We start from the raw sequence: 23,273 nt of genomic DNA on the forward strand, positions 1-23,273 counted from the left end.
ATGTTTTTACAGATGGCAGTGCAGATATTTCCATGTTTATAGAGATAGCGGTGTAGATATTTCCATGTTTGTACAGATGGCGGTGATGATATTTCCATCTATACACAGATGGCCGTCTAGATATTACCATGTTTATACAGATGGCGGCGTAGATATTTCCATGTTTACACAGATGGTGGTGTAGATATTTCCGTGTTTATTAACATGTTGGTGTAGATACTTCCATCTTTATGGAGATGGCAGTGTAGATATTTTCATGTTTATAGAGATGGCGGTGTAGATATTTCCATATTTATAGAGATAGCGGTGTAGATATTTCCATCTTTCTACAGATGGCACTGTAGATAATTCCATGTTTATACAGATGGCCGTGTAGATATTTCCATATTTATACAGAAGTCTGTGTAGATATTTCCATGTGTATACAGATGGTATTGTAGGTATTTCCATGTTTATACAGATGGTGGTGTAGATATTTCCATGTTTATTCAGATGACTGTGTGGATATTTCCATGTTTTTACAGATGGAAGTGCAGATTTGTCAATGTTTATAGAGATGGCGCTGTAGATATTTCCATGTTTATACAGATGACTTTGTAGGTATTTCCATGTTTATACAGATGGCGGTGCAGATATTTCCATGTTTATAGAGAGAGCTTTGTAGGTATTTCCATGTTTATACAGATAGCGGTGTAGATATTTCCATGTTTATACAGATCGCGGTGTAGATATTTCCATGTTTATACAGATCGCGGTGTAGATATTTCAATGTTTATACTGATAGCGGTGTAGATATTTCCATATTTTTACAGATATCGGTGTAGATATTTACATGTTTATAGAGATTGCGGTGTAGATATTTCCATCTTTCTACAGATGGCATTGTAGATATTTCCATGTTTATACAGATGGCGGTGTAGATATTTCCATGTTTATACAGGTGGCGGTGTAGATATTTCCATGTTTATATAGATGGCGGTGTAGATATTACCATGTTTATACAGATAGCGGTGTAGATATTTCCATGTTTATGCAGATCACGGTGAAGTTATTTCCATGTTTATACAGATCGCGGTGTAGATATTTCCATGTTTATACAGATAGCGGTGTAGATATTTCCATGTTTTTACAGATATTGGTGTAGATATTTCCATGTTTATAGAGATGGCGGTGTAGGTATTTCCATGTTTATAGACATAGCGGTGTAGATATTTCCATGTTTATATAGATGGCGTTGTAGATATTTCCATGTTTATACCGATAGCGGTGATGCTATTTCCACGTTTAAATAGATAGCGATGTAGATATTTCCATGTTTATACAGCTCGCGGTGCAGATATTTATATCTTTATACAGATGGCATTGTAGATATTTCCTTATTCACACAGATGGCGGTGTAGATGTTTCCATGTTTATACAGATGGCGGAGTAGTTAGTTCCATGTTAATGGAGATGGCAGTGTAGATATTTTCATGTTTATAGAGATGGCGGTGTAGATATTTCCATGTTTATAGAGATAGCAGTGTAGATATTTACATGTTTATACAGATGGCTGTGTAGATATTTCCATGTGTATACAGATGGCATTGTAGATATTTCCATGTTTATACAGATGACTGTATAGGTATTTCCATGTTTTTACAGATGGCAGTGCAGATATTTCCATGTTTATAGAGATAGCGGTGTAGATATTTCCATGTTTGTACAGATGGCGGTGTTGATATTTCCATCTATACACAGATGGCCGTCTAGATATTTCCATGTTTATACAGATGGCGGCGTAGATATTTCCATGTTTACACAGATGGTGGTGTAGATATTTCCGTGTTTATTAACATGTCGGAATAGATACTTCCATCTTTATGGAGATGGCAGTGTAGATGTTTTCATGTTTATAGAGATGGCGGTGTAGATATTTCCATATTTATAGAGATAGCGGTGTAGATATTTCCATCTTTCTACAGATGGCACTGTAGATAATTCCATGTTTATACAGATGGCCGTGTAGATATTTCCATATTTATACAGAAGTCTGTGTAGATATTTCCATGTGTATACAGATGGTATTGTAGGTATTTCCATGTTTATACAGATGGTGGTTTAGATATTTCCATGTTTATTCAGATGACTGTGTGGATATTTCCATGTTTTTACAGATGGCAGTGTAGATTTGTCAATGATTATAGAGATGGCGCTGTAGATATTTTCATGTTTATAAAGATGACTTTGTAGGTATTTCCATGTTTATACAGATGGCGGTGCAGATATTTCCATGTTTATAGAGAGAGCTTTGTAGATATTTCCATGTTTATACAGATAGCGGTGTAGATATTTCCATGTTTATACAGATCGCGGTGTAGATATTTCCATGTTTATACAGATCGCGGTGTAGATATTTCAATGTTTATACAGATAGCGGTGTAGATATTTCCATATTTTTACAGATATCGGTGTAGATATTTACATGTTTATACAGATTGCGGTGTAGATATTTCCATCTTTCTACAGATGGCATTGTAGATATTTCCATGTTTATACAGATGGCGGTGTAGATATTTCCATGTTTATATAGATGGTGGTGTAGATATTACCATGTTTATACAGATAGCGGTGTAGATATTTCCATGTTCATGCAGATCACTGTGAAGTTATTTCCATGTTTATACAGATCGTGGTGTAGATATTTCCATGTTTATACAGATAGCGGTGTAGATATTTCCATGTTTTTACAGATATTGGTGTAGATATTTCCATGTTTATAGAGATAGCGGTGTAGGTATTTCCATGTTTATAGACATAGCGGTGTAGATATTTCCATGTTTATATAGATGGCGTTGTAGATATTTCCATGTTTATACCGATAGCGGTGATGGTATTTCCACGTTTAAATAGATAGCTATGTAGATATTTCCATGTTTATACAGCTCGCGGTGCAGATATTTATATCTTTATACAGATGGCATTGTAGATATTTCCTTATTCACACAGATGGCGGTGTAGATGTTTCCATGTTTATACAGATGGCGGAGTAGTTAGTTCCATGTTTATGGAGATGGCAGTGTAGATATTTTCATGTTTATAGAGATGGCGGTGTACATATTTCCATGTTTATAGAGATAGCAGTGTAGATATTTACATGTTTATACAGATGGCGGTGTAGATATTTCCATGTGTATACAGATGGCATTGTAGATATTTCCATGTTTATACAGATGACTGTATAGGTATTTCCATGTTTTTACAGATGGCAGTGCAGATATTTCCATGTTTATAGAGATAGCGGTGTAGATATTTCCATGTTTATATAGATGGCGTTGTAGATATTTCCATTTTTATACCGATAGCGGTGTTGGTATTTCCATGTTTATACAGATAGCGATGTAGATATTTCCATGTTTATACAGCTCGCGATGCAGATAATAATATCTTTATACAGATGGCATTGTAGATATTTCCTTATTCACACAGATGGCGGTGTAGATGTTTCCATGTTTACACAGATGGCGGTGTAGTTAGTTCCATGTTTATGGAGATGGAAGTTTGGATAATTCCATGTTTATTGAGATGGCGGTGTAGGTATTTCAGTGTTTATAGAGATAGCAGTGTAGATATTTCCATGTTTTTACAGATGGCAGTGCAGATATTTCCATGTTTATAAAGATAGCGATGTTGATATTTCCATGTTTGTACAGATGGCGGTGTTGATATTTCCATGTATACACAGATGGCCGTGTAGATATTTCCATGTTTGTACAGATGGCGGCGTAGGTATTTCCATGGGCATGCAGATGGCGGTGTAGATATTTCCATGTTTGCACAGATTGTGGTGTAGATATTTCCGTGTTTATACACATGGCGGAGTAGATACTTCCATCTTTATGGAGATGGCAGTGTAGATATTTTCATGTTTATAGAGATGGCGGTGTAGATATTTCCATATTTATAGAGATAGCGGTGTAGATATTTCCGTCATTCTACAAATGGCAGTGTAGATATTTCCATGTTTATACAGATGGCCGTTTAGGTATTTCCATATTTATACAGAAGTCTGTGTAGATATTTCCATGTGTATACAGATGGTATTGTAGGTATTTCCATGTTTATACAGATGGTGGTGTAGATATTTCCATGTTTATACAATTGGCGGTGTAGACATTTCCATGTTTTTACCGATGGCAGTGTAGATATTTCAATGTTGATAGAGATGGCGCTGTAGATATTTCCATGTTTATACAGATAACGGTGGAGATATTTCCATTTTTATACAAAGAGCAGTGGAGATATTTCCATGTTTATACACATAGCGGTGTACATATTTCCATGTTTATAGAGACAGCGGTGTAGTTATTTCCATTTTTATACAGATAGCGGTGCAGATATTTCCATGTTTACACAGATGCCTATGCAGATATTTCCATATTTATACAGAGGGCTTTGAAGATATTTGTATGTTTATACAGATGGCAGTGTAGATATTCAAATGTTTCTACACATGACTGTGTAGGTATTTCCATGTTTATACTGATGTCTTTGTAGATATTTCCATGTTTATAAAGATAGCGGTGCAGATATTTCCATGTTTATACAGATAGCGGGGTATATATTTCCATGTTTATACAGATCATGGTGTAGATATTTCCATGTTTATAGAGATGGCGGTGTAGATAATTCCATGTTTATACAGATCACGGTGTAGATATTTGCTTGTTTATACAAATAGCGGTGTAGTTATTTCCATGTTTATACACATAGCGGTGTAGTTATTTCCACGTATATACAGATGGCTGTGTAGATATTTCCAGGTTTATACAGATGGCTGTGTAGATATTTCCATGTTTATACAGATTACCTTGTAGGTATTTTCATGTTTATACAGATCGCGGTGTAGATATTTCCATGTTTATGGAGATAGCTTTGTAGATATTTCCACATTTATACAGATTGCGGAGTAGATATTTCCATGTTTATACAGATCGCGGTGTAGATATTTCCATGTTTATACAGATCGTGGTGTAGATATTTCCATGTTTATACAGATAGCGGTGTAGATATTTCCATGTTTATACAGATATCGGTGTAGATATTATCATGTTTACACAGATTGCGGTGTAGATATTTCCATCTTTCTACAGATGGCATTGTAGATATTTCCATGTTTATACAGATGGCGGTGTAGTTATTTCCATGTTTATATAGATGGTGGTGTAGATATTTCCATGTTTATACAGATAGAGGTGTAGTTATTTCCACGTTTATAGAGATAGCGGTGTAGGTATTTCCATGTTTACAGAGATGGCGGTGTAGATATTTTCATGTTCATAGAGATAGCGGTGTTGATTTTTCCATGTTTACAGAGATAGTGGTGTGGATATTTCCATGTTTATACAGATAGGGGTGTAGATATTTCCATGTTTATAGAGATGGCAGTGTAGATATTTCCATGTTTATACAGCTCACGGTGTAGATATTTGCTTGTTTATACAAATTGCGGTGTAGTTATTTCCAAGTTTACAAAGATAGCAGTGTAGATATTTCCACGTATATACAGATGGCTGTGTAGATATTTCCATGTGTATACAGACGGTATTGTAGTTATTTCCATGTTTATACAGATGGTGGTGTAGACATTTCCATGTTTATACAGTTGGCGGTGTAGATATTTCCATGTTTTTACAGATGGCAGTGTAGATATTTCAATGTTTATAGAGATGGAGCTGTAGATATTTCCATGTTTATACAGATAACGGTGGAGATATTTCCATGTTTATACAGAGAGCAGTGGAGATATTTCCATGTTTATACACATAGCGGTGTACATATTACCATGTTTATAGAGACAGCGGTGTGGATATTTCCATGTTTATACAGATAGGGGTGTCGATATTTCCATGTTTATAGAGATGGCGGTGTAGTTATTTCCATGTTTATAGACATAGCGGTGTAGATATTTCCATGTTTATATAGATGGCGTTGTAGATATTTCCATGTTTATACCGATAGCGGTGTTGGTATTTCCATATTTATACAGATAGCGATGTAGATATTTCAATGTTTATACAGCTCGCGATGCAGATATTTATATCTTTATACGGATGGCATTGTAGATATTTCCTTATTCACACAGATGGCGGTGTAGATGTTTCCATGTTAATACAGATGGCGGATTAGTTAGTTCCATGTTTATGGAGATGGCCGTGTAGATATTTCCATGTTTATACAGATGGCGCCGTAGATATTTCCATGGGCATGCAGATGGCCGTGTAGATATTTCCATGTTTATACAGATAGCGGTGTAGTTATTTCCATGTTTACACAGATTGTGGTGTAGATATTTCCGTGTTTATACACATGGCGGAGTAGATACTTCCATCTTTACGGAGATGGCAGTGTAGATAGTTTCATGTTTATTGAGATGGCGGTGTAGATATTTCCATATTTATAGAGATAGCGGGGTAGATATTTCCATCTTTCTACAGATGGCAGTGTAGATATTTCCATGTTTATACAGATGGCCGTGTAGATATTTCCATATTTATACAGATGTCTGTGTAGATATTTCCATGTGTATACCGATGGTATTGTAGGTAATTCCATGTTTATACATATGGTGGTGTAGATATTTCCATGTTTATACAGTTGGCGGTGTAGATATTTCCATGTTTTTACAGATGGCAGTGTAGATATTTCCATGTTTATACAGATAACGGTGGAGATATTTCCATTTTTATACAGAGGGTAGTGGAGATATTTCCATGTTTATACACATAGCCGTGTACATATTTCCATGTTTAAAGAGACAGCGGTGTAGTTATTTCCATTTTTATACAGATAGCGGTGCAGATATTTCCATGTTTACACAGATGCCTATGCAGATAATTCCATATTTATACAGAGGGCTTTGTAGATATTTCTATGTTTATACAGATGGCAGTGTAGATATTTAAATGTTCCTACACATGACTGTGTAGGTATTTCCATGTTTATACACATGTCTTTTTAGATATTAACATGTTTATAAAGATAGCGGTGCAGATATTTCCATGTTTATACAGATAGCGGTGTATATATTTCCATGTTTATACAGATCATGGTGTAGATATTTCCATGTTTATTCAGATACCGGTGTAGATATTTCCATGTTTATACAGACCGCAGTGTAGATAATTCCTTGTTTATAGAGATAGCAGAGTAGATATTTCCATGTTTGTACAGATGGCGGTGTTGATGTTCCCATCTATACGCAGATTGCCGTGTAGGTATTTCCATGTGTATACAGATGGCATTGAAGATATTTCCATGTTTATACAGATGGTGGTGTAGATATTTCCATGTTTACACAGATGACTGTATAGTTATTTCGATGTTTATACAGATGGCGGTGTAGATATTTCCATGTTTATAGAGATAGCGGTGTAGATATTTCCATATTTATACAGATAACAGTGTAGAAATTTCCATGTTTATACAGATAGCAGTGTAAATATTTAAATGTTTATACAGATCACGGTGTAGATATTTCCATGTTTATAGAGATAGTGGTGTAGATATTTCCATGTTTATACAGATAGCGGTGTAGATATTTCCATGTTTATACAGACCGCGGTGTAGATATTTCCATGTTTATACAGATAGCGGTGCAGATATTTCCATCTTTGTACAGATGGCGGTGTTGATATTTCCATCTATACAGAGATGACCGTGTAGATATTTCCATGTTTATACAGATGGTGGCACAGATATTTCCATGGATATGTAGATGGCGGTGTAGATATTTCCATGTTTATACAGATAGCGGTGTAGTTATTTCCATGTTTATATAGATAGCGGTGTAGTTATTTCCATGTATATACACATGGCTGTGTACATATTTCCATGTTTATACAGATGGCGGTGTAGATATTTCCATGTTTATACAGATAAATTTGTAAGTATTTCCATGTTTATACAGATGGCGGTGTAGATTTTTCGATGTTTATAGAGATAGCAGTGGAGATATTTCCATGTTTATACAGATAGTGATGTAGATATTTCCATGTTTATTCTGATCGTGGTGTAGATATTTCCATGTTTATAGAGATGGCGGTGTAGATATTTCAATGTTCATAGAGATAGCAGTGTTGATTTTCCATGTTTATAGAGATAGCGTTGTGGATATTTCCATGTTTATACAGATAGGGGTGTAGATATTTCCATGTTTATAGAGATGGCGGTGTAGATATTTCCATGTTTATACAGATCACGGTGTAGATATTTCCTTGTTTATACTAATAGCGGTGTAGTTATTTCCATGTTTATACAGATAGCGGTGTAGATATCCATGTTTATACAGATGGCTGTGTAGATATTTCCATGTTTATACAGATGGCTGTGTAGATATTTCCATGTTTATACAGATGACTTTGTAGGTATTTCCATGTTTATACAGATGGCGGTGTAGATTTTCCATGTTTATAGTGATAGCTGTGTAGATATTTCCATGTTTATACAGATAGCGGTGTAGATATTTCCATGTTTATAAAGATCGCGGTGTAGATATTTCCATGTTTATACAGATAGCGGTGTAGATATTTCCATGTTTTTACAGATATCGGTGTAGATATTTCCATGTTTACACCGATTGCGTGGTAGATATTTCCATTTTCTACAGATGGCATTGTAGATATTTCCATGTTTATATAGATGGCGGTGTAGATTTTTCCATGTTTATATGGATGGTGGTGTAGATATTACCATGTTTATACAGATAGCGGTGTAGATATTTCCATGTATATACAGATCGTGGTGAAGATATTTCCATGTTTATACAGATCGCGTTGTAGATATTTCCATGTTTATACAGATAGCGGTGTAGATATTTCCATGTATATGCAGATCGTGGTGAAGATATTTCCATGTTTATAAAGATCGCGGTGTAGATATTTCCATGTTTATAGAGTTAGCGGTGTAGGTATTTCCATGTTTATAGACATAGCGGTGTAGATATTTCCATGTTTATATAGATGGCGTTGTAGATATTTCCATGTTTATACCGATAGCGGTGTTGGTATTTCCACGTTTATACAGATAGCGATGTAGATATTTCCATCTTTATACAGCTCGCGGTGCAGATATGTATGTATTTATACAGATGGAATTGTAGATATTTCCTTGTTCACACAGATGGCGGTGTAGATGTTTCCATGTTTATACAGATGGCGGAGTAGCTAGTTCCATATTTATGGAGATGGCAGTGTAGATATTTTCATGTTTATAGAGATGGCGGTGTTGATATTTCCATGTTTATATAGATAGCAGTGTAGATATTTACATGCTTATACAGATGGCTGTTTAGATATTTCCATGTGTGTACAGATGGCATTGTAGATATTTCCATGTTTATACAGATGACTGTATTAGTATTTCCATGTTTTTACAGATGGCAGTGCAGATATTTCCATGTTTATAGAGATAGCGGTGTAGATATTTCCATGTTTGTACAGATGGCGGTGTTCATATTTCCATCTATACACAGATGGTCGTGTAGATATTTCCATGCTTATACAGATGGCGGCGTAAAAATTCCCATGGTCATGCAGATGGCGGTGTAGATATTTCCATGTTTATACAGATAGCGGTGTAGATATTTCCATGTTTACACAGATGGTGGTGTAGATATTTCCGTGTTTATCCACATGGCGGAGTAGATACTTCCATCTTTATGGAGATGGCAGTGTAGATATTTTCATGTTTATAGAGATGGCGGTGTAGATATTTCCATGTTTATACAGACAGTGGTGTAGTTATTTCCATGTCTATAAAGACCGTGGTGTAGATATTTCCATGCTTATACATATAGCGGTGCAGATATTTCCATGTTTGTACAGATGGCGGTGTTGATATTTCCATCTATACACACATGACCGTGTAGATATTTCCATGTTTATGCAGATGGCGGCGCAGATATTTCCATGGATATGTAGATGGTGGTGTAGATATTTCCATGTTTATACAGATAGCGGTGTAGTTAATTCCAAGTTTATATAGATAGCGGTGTAGATATTTCCATGTATATACACATGGCTGTGTAGATATTTCCATGTTTATACAGACGGCGGTGTAGATATTTCCATGTATATACACATGGCTGTGTAGATATTTCCATGTTTATACAGATGGCGGTGTAGATATTTCCATGTTTATACAGATAACTTTGTATTTCCATGTTTATACAGATGGCGGTGGAGATATTTCGATGTTTATAGAGATAGCAGTGGAGATATTTCCATGTTTATACAGATAGCGGTGTAGATATTTCCATGTTTATACTGATCTTGTTGTAGATATTTCCATGTTTACAGAGATGGCGGTGTAGATATTTCCATGTTCATAGAGATAGCGGTGTTGATTTTTCCATGTTTACAGAGATAGCGGTGTGGATATTTCCATGTTTATACAGATAGGGGTGTAGATATTTCCATGTTTATAGAGATGGCAGTGTAGATATTTCCAGGTTTATACAGATCACGGTGTAGATATTTGCTTGTTTATACAAATAGCGGTGTTGTTATTTCCAAGTTTATACAGATAGCGGTTTAGATATTTCCACGTATATACAGATGGCTGTGTAGATATTTCCATGTGTATACAGATGGTATTGTAGTTATTTCCATGTTTATACAGATGGTGGTTTAGATATTTCCATGTTTATACAGTTGGCGGTGTAGATATTTCCATGTTGTTACAGATGGCAGTGTAGATATTTCAATGTTTATAGAGATGGCGCTGTAGATATTTCCATGTTTATACAGATAACGGTGGAGATATTTCCATGTTTATACAGAGATCAGTGGAGATATTTCCAGGTTTATACACATAGCGGTGTACATATTACCATGTTTATAGAGACAGCGGTGTAGGTATTTCCATGTTTATACAGATAGCGGTGCAGATATTTCCATGTTTACACAGATGCCTATGCAGATATTTCCATATTTATACAGAGGGCTTTGTAGATATTTCTATGTTTATACAGAAGGCTGTGTAGATATTTAAATGTTCCTACACATGACTGTGTAGGTATTTCCATGTTTATACAGATGTCTTTGTAGATATTTCCATGTTTATAGAGATAGCGGTGCAGATATTTCCATGTTTATACAGATAGCGTTGTATATATTTCCAAGTTTATACAGATCAAGGTGTAGATATTTCCATGTTTATACAGATACCGGTGTAGATATTTCCATGTTTATACAGACCGCAGTGTAGATATTTCCATGTTTATAGAGATAGCAGTGTAGATATTTCCATGTTTGTACAGATGGCGGTGTTGATGTTTCCATCTATACACAGATTGCCATGTAGGTATTTCCATGTGTATACAGATGGCATTGAAGACATTTCCATGTTTATACAGATGGTGGTGTAGATATTTCCATGTTTACACAGATGACTGTATAGGTATTTCCATGTTTATACAAATGGCGGTGTAGATATTTCCATGTTTATAGAGATAGCGGTGTAGATATTTCCATATTTATAAAGATAACTGTGTAGAAATTTCCATGTTTATACAGATAGCGGTGGAAATTTTTCTATGTTTATACAGATCACGGTGTAGATATTTCCATGTTTATGGAGATAGCGGTGAAGACATTTCCATGGTTATACAGATAGCGATGCCGATATTTCTATGTTTATACAGACCGTGGTGTAGATATTTCCATGTTTATACAGATAGCGGTGCAGATATTCCTTGTTTGTACAGATGGCAGTGTTAATATTTCCATCTATACACAGATGACCGTGTAGATATTTCCATGTTTATACAGATGGCGGCACAGATATTTCCATGGATATGTAGATGGCGGTGTAGATATTTCCATGTTTATACAGATGGCGGTGTAGATATTTCCATGGACATGCAGATGGCAGTGTAGATATTTCCATGTTTAAACAGATAGCGGTGTAGATATTTCCATGTTTACACAGATAGTGGTGTAGATATTTCCGTGTTTATGCACATGGCAGAGTAGATACTTCCATCTTTATGGAGATGGCAGTGTAGATACTTTCATGTTTATAGAGATGGCTTTGTAGATATTTCCATATTTATAGAGATAGCGGTGTAGATATTTCCATCTTTCTACAGATGGCAGTGTAGACATTTCCATGTTTATAGAGATGGCGATGTAGATATTTCCATATTTATACAGATGTCTGTGTAGATATTTCCATGTGTATACAGATGGTATTGTAGTTATTTCCATGTATATACTGATGGTGGTGAAGATATTTCCATGTTTATTCAGATGACTGTGTAGATATTTCCATGTTTTTACAGATGGCGGTGTAGATATTTCAATGTTTATAGAGATGGCGCTGTAGATATTTCCATGTTTATACAGATAACGGTGGAGATATTTCCATGTTTATACAGAGAGCAGTGGAGATATTTCCATGTTTATACACATAGCGGTGTACATATTTCCATGTTTATAGAGACAGCTGTGTAAGTATTTCCATGTTTATACAGATAGCTGTGCAGATATTTCCATGTTTACACAGATTCCTATGCAGATATTTCCATATTTATACAGAGGGCTGTGTAGATATTTCTATGTTTATACAGAAGGCAGTGTAGATATTTAAATGTTCCTACACATGACTGTGTAGGTATTTCCATGTTTATACAGATGTCTTTGTAGATATTTCCATGTTTATAGAGGTAGCGGTGCAGATATTTCCATGTTTATACAGATAGTGGTGTATATATTTCCATGTTTATACAGATCAAGGTGTAGATATTTCTATGTTTATACAGAAGTCAGTGTAGATATTTAAATGTTCCTACACATGACTGTGTAGGTATTTCCATGTTTATACAGATGGCGGTGCAGGTATTTCCATCTTTATAGAGATAGCGGTGTAGATATTTCCATGTTTATACAGATAGCGGTGTAGATATTTCTACGTTTATACAGACCGCGGTGCAGATATTTCCATGTTTATACAGATGACTTTGTACGTATTTCCATGTTTATTCAGATGGCAGTGTAGATTTTCTATGTTTATAGTGATAGCTGTGTAGATATTTCCATGTTTATACAGATCGCGGTGTAGATATTTCCAAGTTTATACAGATAGCGGTGTAGATATTTCCATGTTTTTACAGATATCGGTGTAGATATTTCCATGTTTAAACAGATTGCGGGGTAGATATTTCCATCTTTCTACAGATGGCCTTGTAGATACTTCCATGTTTATATAGATGGCGGTGTAGATACTTCCATGTTTATATAGATGGTGGTGTAGATATTACCATGTTTATACAGATAGCGGTGTAGATATTTCCATGTTTATACAGATAGCGGTGTATATATTTCCATGTTTATACAGATCATGGTGTAGATATTTCCATGTTTATACAGGTACTGGTGTAGATATTTCCATGTTTATACTGACCGCAGTGTAGATAATTCCATGTTTATAGAGATATCAGTGTAGATCTTTCCATGTTTGTACAGATGGCGGTGTTGATGTTCCCATCTATTCACAGATTGCCGTGTAGGTATTTCCATGTGTATACAGATGGCATTGAAGATATTTCCATGTTTATACAGATGGTGGTGTAGATATTTCCATGTTTACACAGATGACTGTATAGGTATTTCGATGTTTATACAGATGGCTGTGTAGATATTTCCATGTTTATAGAGATAGCGGTGTAGATATTTCCATATTTATACAGATAACGGTATAGAAATTTGCATGTTTATACAGATAGCGGTGTAAATATTTCCATGTTGATACAGATCACGGTGTAGATATTTCCATGTTTATAGAGATAGCGGTGTAGTTATTTCCATGTTTATATAGATAGCGGTGTAGTTATTTCCTTGTATATACACATGGCTGTGTAGATATTTCCATGTTTATACAGATGGCGGTGTAGATTTTCCATGTTTATAGTGATAGCTGTGTAGATATTTCCATGTTTATACAGATAGCGGTGTAGATATTTCCATGTTTATACAGATCGCGGTGTAGATATTTCCATGTTTATACAGATAGCGGTGTAGATATTTCCATGTTTTTACAGATATCGGTGTAGATATTTTCATGTTTACAGAGATTGCGGGGTAGATATTTCCATCTTTCTACAGATGGCATTGTAGATATTTCCATGTTTATATAGATGGCGGTGTAGATATTTCCATGTTTATAGAGATGGTGGCGTAGATATTACCATGTTTATACAGATAGCGGTGTAGATATTTCCATGTATATACAGATCGTGGTGAAGATATTCCCATGTTTATACAGATTGCGGTGTAGATATTTCCATGTTTATGCAGATGGCGGTGTAGATATTTCGATGTTTATAGAGATAGCAGTGGAGGTATTTCCATGTTTATACAGATAGCGGTGTAGATATTTCCATTTTTATACTGATCGTGGTGTAGATATTTCCATGTATATAGAGATGGCGGTGTAGATATTTCCATGTTCATAGAGATAGCGGTGTTGATTTTTCCATGTTTATAGAGATAGCGTTGTGGATATTTCCATGTTTTTACAGATAGGGGTGTAGATATTTCCATGTTTATAGAGATGGCGGTGTAGATATTTCCACGTTTATACAGATCACGGTTTAGATATTTCCTTGTTTATACTAATAGCGGTGTAGTTATTTCCATGTTTATACAGATAGCGGTGTAGATATTTCCATGTGTATACAGATGGCTGTGTAGATATTTCCATGTTTATTCAGATGGCTGTGTAGATATTTCCATGTTTATACAGATGACTTTGTAGGTATTGCCATGTTTATACAGATGGCGTTGTAGGTTTTCCATGTTTATAGTGATAGCTGTGTAGATATTTCCATGCTTATACAGATAGCGGTGTAGATATTTCCATGTTTATACAGATCGCGGTGTAGATATTTCCATGTTTATACAGATAGCGGTGTAGATATTTCCTGGTTTTTACAGATATCGGTGTAGATATTTCCATGTTTACACAGATGCGGGGTAGATATTTCCATCTTTCTACAGATGGCATTGTAGATATTTCCATGATTATATAGATGGCGGTGTAGATATTTCCATGTTTATAGAGATGGTGGTGTAGATATTACCATGTTTATACAGAGAGCGGTGTAGATATTTCCATGTATATACAGATCGTGGTGAAGATATTCCCATGTTTATACAGATTACTTTGTAGGTATTTCCATGTTTATACAGATGGCGGTGTATATATTTCCATGTTTATACAGATCGCGGTGTAGATATTTCCATGTTTATACAGATAGCGGTGTAGATATTTCCATGTGTTTACAGATAGCGGTGTAGATAGTTCCATGTTTACACAGATTGCGGTGTAGATATTTCCTTCTTTCTATAGATGGCATTGTAGATATTTCCATGTTTGTACAGATCGCGGTGTAGATATTTCCATGTATATATAGATGGTGGTGAAGATATTACCATGTTTATACAGGTAGCGGTGTAGATATTTCCATGTTTATACAGATTGTGGTATAGATATTTCCTTGTTTATACAGATCGCGGTGTAGATATTTCCATGTTTATACAGATAGCGGTGTAGATATTTCCATGTTTATACAGATAGCGGTGTAGATATTTCCATGTTTTTACAGATATCGGTGTAGATATTTCCATGTTTACACAGATTGCGGGGTAGATATTTCCATCTTTCTACAGATGGCATTGTAGATACTTCCATGTTTATATAGATGGCGGTGTAGATACTTCCATGTTTATATAGATGGTGGTGTAGATATTACCATGTTTATACAGATAGCGGTGTAGATATTTCCATGTATATACAGATCGTGGTGAAGATATTTCCATGTTTATACAGATTGCGGTGCAGATATTTCCATGTTTATACAGATGGCTGTGTAGATACTTCCATGTTTATACAGATTACTTTGTAGCTATTTCCATGTTTATACAGATGGCGGTGTAGATATTTCCATGTTTATACAGATCGCGGTGTAGATATTTCCATGTTTATACAGATCGCGGTGTAGATATTTCCATGTTTATACAGATCGCGGTGTAGATATTTCCATGTTTATGCAGATAGCGGTGTAGGTATTTCCATGTGTTTACAGATAGCGGTGTAGATAGTTCCATGTTTACACAGAGTGCGGTGTAGATATTTCCATCTTTCTACAGATGGCATTGTAGGTATTTCCATGTTTATACAGATGGCGGTGTAGATATTTCCATATTTATACAGATGTCTGTGTAGATATTTCCATGTGTATACAGATGGTATTGTAGGTATTTCCATGTTTATACAGATGGTGGTGTAGATATTTCCATGTTTATACAGTTGGCGGTGTAGATATTTCCTTGTTTTTACAGATGGCAGTGTAGATATTTCAATGTTTATAGAGATGGCGCTGTAGATATTTCCATGTTTATACAGATAACGGTGGAGATATTTCCATGTTTATACAGAGAGCAGTGGAGATATTTCCATGTTTATACACATAGCGGTGTACATATTTCCATGTTTATAGAGACAGCGGTGTAGTTATTTCCATCTTTATACAGATAGCAGTGCAGATATTTCCATGTTTACACAGATGCCTATGCAGATATTTCCATATTTATACAGAGGGCTTTGTAGATATTTCTATGTTTTTACAGATGGCAGTGTAGATATTTAAATGTTACTACACATGACTGTGTAGGTATTTCCATGTTTATACAGATGTCTTTGTAGATATTTCCATGTTTGTAAAGATAGCGGTGCCGATATTTCCATGTTTATACAGATAGCGGTGTATATATTTCCATGTTTATACAGATCATGGTGTAGATATTTCCATGTTTATACAGATACCGTTGTAGATATTTCCATGTTTATACAGACCGCAGTGTAGATAATTACATGTTTATAGAGATAGCAGCGTAGATATTTCCATGTTTGTACAGATGGCGGTGTTGACGTTCCCATCTATACACAGATTGCCGTGTAGGTATTTCCATGTGTATACAGATGGCATTGAAGATATTTCCATGTTTATACAGATGGTGGTGTAGATATTTCCATGTTTACACAGATGACTGTATAGGTATTTCGATGTTTATACAGATGGCTGTGTAGATATTTCCATGTTTATAGAGATAGCGGTGTAGATATTTCCATATTTATACAGATAACGGTATAGAAATTTGCATGTTTATACAGATAGCGGTGTAAATATTTCCATGTTTATACAGATCACGGTGTAGATATTTCCATGTTTATAGAGATAGCGGTGTAGATATTTCCATGTTTATACAGATAGCGGTGTAGATATTTCCATGTTTATACAGACCGTGGTGTAGATATTTCCATGTTTATACAGATAGCGGTGCAGATATTTCCATGTTTGTACAGATGGCGGTGTTGATATTTCCATCTATACAGAGATGACCATGTAAATATTTCCATGTTTATACAGATGGCGGCACAGATATTTCCATGGATATGTAGATGGCGGGGTAGATATTTCCATGTTTATACAGATAGCGGTGTAGTTATTTCCATGTTTATATAGATAGCGGTGTAGTTATTTCCATCTATATACACATGGCTGTGTAAATATTTCCATGTTTATACAGATGGCGGTGTAGATATTTCCATGTTTATACAGATAACTTTGTAAGTATTTCCATGTTTATACAGATGTCGGTGTAGATATTTCGATGTTTATAGAGATAGCAGTGGAGATATTTCCATGTTTATACAGATAGCGGTGTAGATATTTCCATGTTTATACTGATCGTGGTGTAGATATTTCCATGTTTATAGAGATGGCGGTGTAGATATTTCCATGTTCATAGAGATAGCGGTGTTGATTTTTCCATGTTTATAGAGATAGCGTTGTGGATATTTCCATGTTTTTACAGATAGGGGTGTAGATATTTCCATGTTAATAGAGATGGCGGTGTAGATATTTCCATGTTTATACAGATCACGGTGTAGATATTTCCTTCTTTATACTAATAGCGGTGCAGTTATTTCCATGTTTATACAGATAGCAGTGTAGATATTTCCATGTGTATACAGATGGCTGTGAAGATATTTCCATGTTTATACAGATGGCTGTGTAGATATTTCCATGTTTATAGAGATGACTTTGTAGGTATTGCCATGTTTATACAGATGGCGGTGTAGATTTTCCATGTTTATAGTGATAGCTGTGTAGATATTTCCATGTTTATACAGATAGCGGTGTAGATATTTCCATGTTTATACAGATCGCGGTGTATATATTTCCATGTTTATACAGATAGCGGTGTAGATATTTCCATGTTTTTACAGATATCGGTGTAGATATTTTCATGTTTACACAGATTGCGGTGTAGATATTTCCATCTTTCTGCAGATGGCATTGTAGATATTTCCATGTTTATGTAGATGGCGGTGTAGATATTTCCATGTTTATAGAGATGGTGGCGTAGATATAACCATGTTTATACAGATAGCGGTGTAGATATTTCCATGTATATACAGATCGTGGTGAAGATATTCCCATGTTTATACAGATTCCGGTGTAGATATTTCCATGTTTATACAGATGGCTGTGTAGATAATTCCATGTTTATACAGATTACTTTGTAGGTATTTCCATGTTTATACAGATGGTGGTGTAGATATTTCCATGTTTATACAGATCGCGGTGTAGATATTTCCATGTTTATACAGATCACGGTGTAGATATTTCCATGTTTATACAGATCGCTGTGTAGATATTTCCATGTTTATACAGATAGCGGTGTAGATATTTCCATATGTTTACAGATAGCGGTGTAGATAGTTCCACGTTTACACAGATTGCGGTGTAGATATTTCCATCTTTGTACAGATGGCATTGTAGATATTTCCATGTTTATACAGGTAGCGGTGTAGATATTTCCATGTTTATACAGATGGTGGTGTAGATATTTCCATGTTTATACAGTTGGCGGTGTAGATATTTCCACGTTTTTACAGATGACAGTGTAGATATTTCAATGTTTATAGAGATGGCGCTGTAGATATTTCCATGTTTATACAGATAACGGTGGAGATATTTCCATGTTTATACAGAGAGCAGTGGACATATTTCCATGTTTATACACATAGCGGTGTACATATTACCATGTTTATAGAGACAGCGGTGTAGGTATTTCCATGTTTATACAGATGCCTATGCAGATATTTCAATATTTATAAAGAGGGCTTTGTAGATATTTCTATGTTTATACAGATGGCAGTGTAGATATTCAAATGTTCCTACACATGACTGTGTAGGTATTTCCATGTTTATACAGATGTCTTTGGAGATATTTCCATGTTTATAGAGATAGCGGTGCAGATATTTCCATGTTTATACAGACAGCGGTGTAGTTATTTCCATGTGTATATAGATAGTGGTGTAGTTATTTCCATGTATATACACATGGCTTTGTAGATATTTCCATGTTTATACAGATAACTTTGTAAGTATTTCCATGTTTATACAGATGGCGGTGTAGATATTTCGATGTTTATAGAGATAGCAGTGGAGATATTTCCATGTTTATACAGATAGCGGTGTAGATATTTCCATGTTTATACTGATCGTGGTGTAGATATTTCCATGTTTATAGAGATGGCGGGGTAGTTATTTCCATGTTCATAGAGATAGCGGTGTTGATTTTTCCATCTTTATAGAGATAGTGTTGTGGATATTTCCATGTTTTTACAGATAGTGGTGTAGATATTTCCATGTTCATAGAGATGGCGGTGTAGTTATTTCCATGTTTATACAGATAGCGGTGTAGATATTTCCATGTGTATACCGATGGCTGTGTAGATATTTCCATGTTTATACAGATGGCTGTGTAGATATTTCCATGTTTATACAGATGACTTTGTAGGTATTGCCATGTTTATACAGATGGCGGTGTAGATTTTCCATGTTTATAGTGATAGCTGTGTAGATATTTCCATGTTTATACAGATAGCGGTGTAGATATTTCCATGTTTATACAGATCGCGTTGTAGATATTTCCATGTTTATACAGATAGCTGTGTAGATATTTCCTTGTTTTTACAGATATCGGTGTAGATATTTCCATGTTTACACAGATTGTGTGGTTGGTATTTCCATCTTTCTACAGATGGCATTGTAGATATTTCCATGTTTATATAGATGGCGGTGTAGATATTTCCATGTATATACAGATCGTGGTGAAGATATTCCTATGTTTATACTGAATGCGGTGTAGATATTTAGATGTTTATACAGATGGCTGTGTAGATATTTCCATGTTTATACAGATTACTTTGTAGGTTTTTCCATGTTTATACAGATGGCGGTGTAGATTTTCCATGTTTATACAGATCGCGGTGTAGATATTTCCATGTTTATACAGATCGCGGTGTAGATATTTCCATGTTTATACAGATCGCGGTGTAGATATTTCCATGTTTATACAGATAGCAGTGTATATATTTCCATGTGTTTACAGATAGCGGTGTAGATTGTTCCATGTTTACACAGATTGCGGTGTAGATATTTCCATCTTTGTACAGATGGCATTGTAGATATTTCCATGTTTATACAGATGGCGGTGTAGATATTTCCATGTTTATATACATGGTGGTGTAGATATTACCATGTTTATACAGGTAGCGGTGTAGATATTTCCATGTTTATACAGATGATGGTGTAGATATTTCCATGTTTATACAGTTGGCGGTGTAGATATTTCCATGTTTTTACAGATGGCAGTGTAGATATTTCAATGTTTATAGAGATGGCGCTGTAGATATTTCCATGTTTATACAGATAACGGTGGAGATATTTCCATGTTTATACAGAGAGCAGTGGAGATATTTCCATGTTTATACACATAGCGGTGTACATATTACCATGTTTATAGAGACTGCGGTGTAGGTATTTCCATGTTTGTGCAGATAGCAGTGAAGATATTTCCATGTTTACACACATAGCGGTGTACATATTACCATGTTTATAGAGACTGCGGTGTAGGTATTTCCATGTTTGTACAGATAGCAGTGCAGATATTTCCATGTTTATACAGATAGCGGTGTATATATTTCCGTGTTTATACAGATCATGGTGTAGATATTTCCATCTTTATACAGATACCGGTGTAGATATTTCCATGTTTATACAGACCGCAGTGTAGATATTTCCATGTTTATAGAGATAGCAGTGTAGATATTCCCATGTTTGTACAAATGGCAGTTTTGATGTTTCCATCTATACACAGATTGCCGTGTAGGTATTTCCATGTGTATTTAGATGGCACTGAAGATATTTCCATGTTTATACAGATGGTGGTGTAGATATTTCCATGTTTACACAGAGGACTGCATAGGTATTTCCATGTTAATAAAGATGGCGGTGTAGATATTTCCATATTTAAACAGATGTCTGTGTAGATATTTCCATGTGTATACAGATGGTATTGTAGGTGTTTCCATGTTTATAAAGATGGTGGTGTAGATATTTCCATGTTTATACAGTAGGCGGTGTAGATATTTCCATGTTTTTACAGATGTCAGTGTAGATATTTCAATGTTTATAGAGATGGCGCTGTAGATATTTCCATGTTTATACGGATAACGGTGGAGATATTTCCATGTTTATACACATAGCGGTGTACATATTTCCATGTTTATAGAGACAGCGGTGTAGTTATTTCCATTTTTATACAGATGGCGGTGCAGATATTTCCATGTTTACACAGATGCCTATGCAGATATTTCCATATTTATACAGAGGGCTTTGTAGGTATTTCTATGTTTATACAGATGGCAGTGTAGGTATTTAAATGTTCCTACACATGACTGTGTAGGTATTTCCATGTTTATACAGATGTCTTTGTAGATATTTCCATGTTTATAAAGATAGCGGTGCAGATATTTCCATGTTTATACAGATAGCGGTGTATATATTTCCATGTTTATACAGATCATGGTGTAGATATTTCCATGTTTATACAGATACCGGTGTAGGTATTTCCATGTTTATACAGACCGCAGTGTAGATAATTCCATGTTTATAGAGATAGCAGTGTAGATATTTCCATGTTTGTACCGATGGCGGTGTTGATGTTCCCATCTATACACAGATTGCCGTGTAGGTATTTCCATGTGTATACAGATGGCATTGAAGATATTTCCATGTTTATACAGATGGTGGTGTAGATATTTCCATGTTTACACAGATGACTGTATAGGTATTTCGATGTTTATACAGATGGCGGTGTAGATATTTCCATGTTTATAGAGATAGCGGTGTAGATATTTCCATATTTATACAGATAACGGTATAGAAATTTCCATGTTTATACAGATAGCGGTGTAAATATTTCCATGTTTATACAGATCACGGTGTAGATATTTCCATGTTTATAGAGATAGCGGTGTAGATATTTCCATGTTTATACAGATAGCGGTGTAGATATTTCCATGTTTATACACACCGTGGTGTTGATATTTCCATGTTTATACAGATAGCGGTGCAGATATTTCCATGTTTGTACAGATGGCGGTGTTGATATTTCCATCTATACAGAGATGACCATGTAGATATTTCCATGTTTATACAGATGGCGGCACAGATATTTCCATGGATATGTAGATGGCGGTGTAGATATTTCCATGTTTATACAGATAGCGGTGTAGTTATTTCCATGTTTATATAGATAGCGGTGAAATTATTTCCATGTATATACACAAGGCTGTGTAGATATTTCCATGTTTATACAGATGGCGGTGTAGATATTTCCATGTTTATACAGATAACTTTGTAAGTATTTCCATGTTTATACAGATGGCGGTGTAGACATTTCGATGTTTATAGACATAGCAGTGGAGATATTTCCATGTTTATACAGATAGCGGTGTAGATATTTCCATGTTTATACTGATCGTGGAGTAGATATTTCCATGTTTATAGAGATGGCTGTGTAGATATTTCCATGTTCATAGAGATAGCGGTGTTGATTTTTCCATGTTTATAGAGATAGCATTGTGGATATTTCCATGTTTTTACAGATAGGGGTGTAGATATTTCCATGTTTATAGAGATGGCATTGTAGATATTTCCATGTTTATACAGATCACGGTGTAGATATTTCCTTGTTTATACTAATAGCGGTGTAGTTATTTCCATGTTTATACAGATAACGGTGTAGATATTTCCATGTATATACAGATGGCTGTGTAGATATTTCCATGTTTATACAGATGGCTGTGTAGAT

This window comes from Pan paniscus, chromosome X (assembly GCF_029289425.2).
Source record: "Pan paniscus chromosome X, NHGRI_mPanPan1-v2.0_pri, whole genome shotgun sequence".
In the NCBI taxonomy this organism is placed as follows: domain Eukaryota; kingdom Metazoa; phylum Chordata; class Mammalia; order Primates; family Hominidae; genus Pan; species Pan paniscus.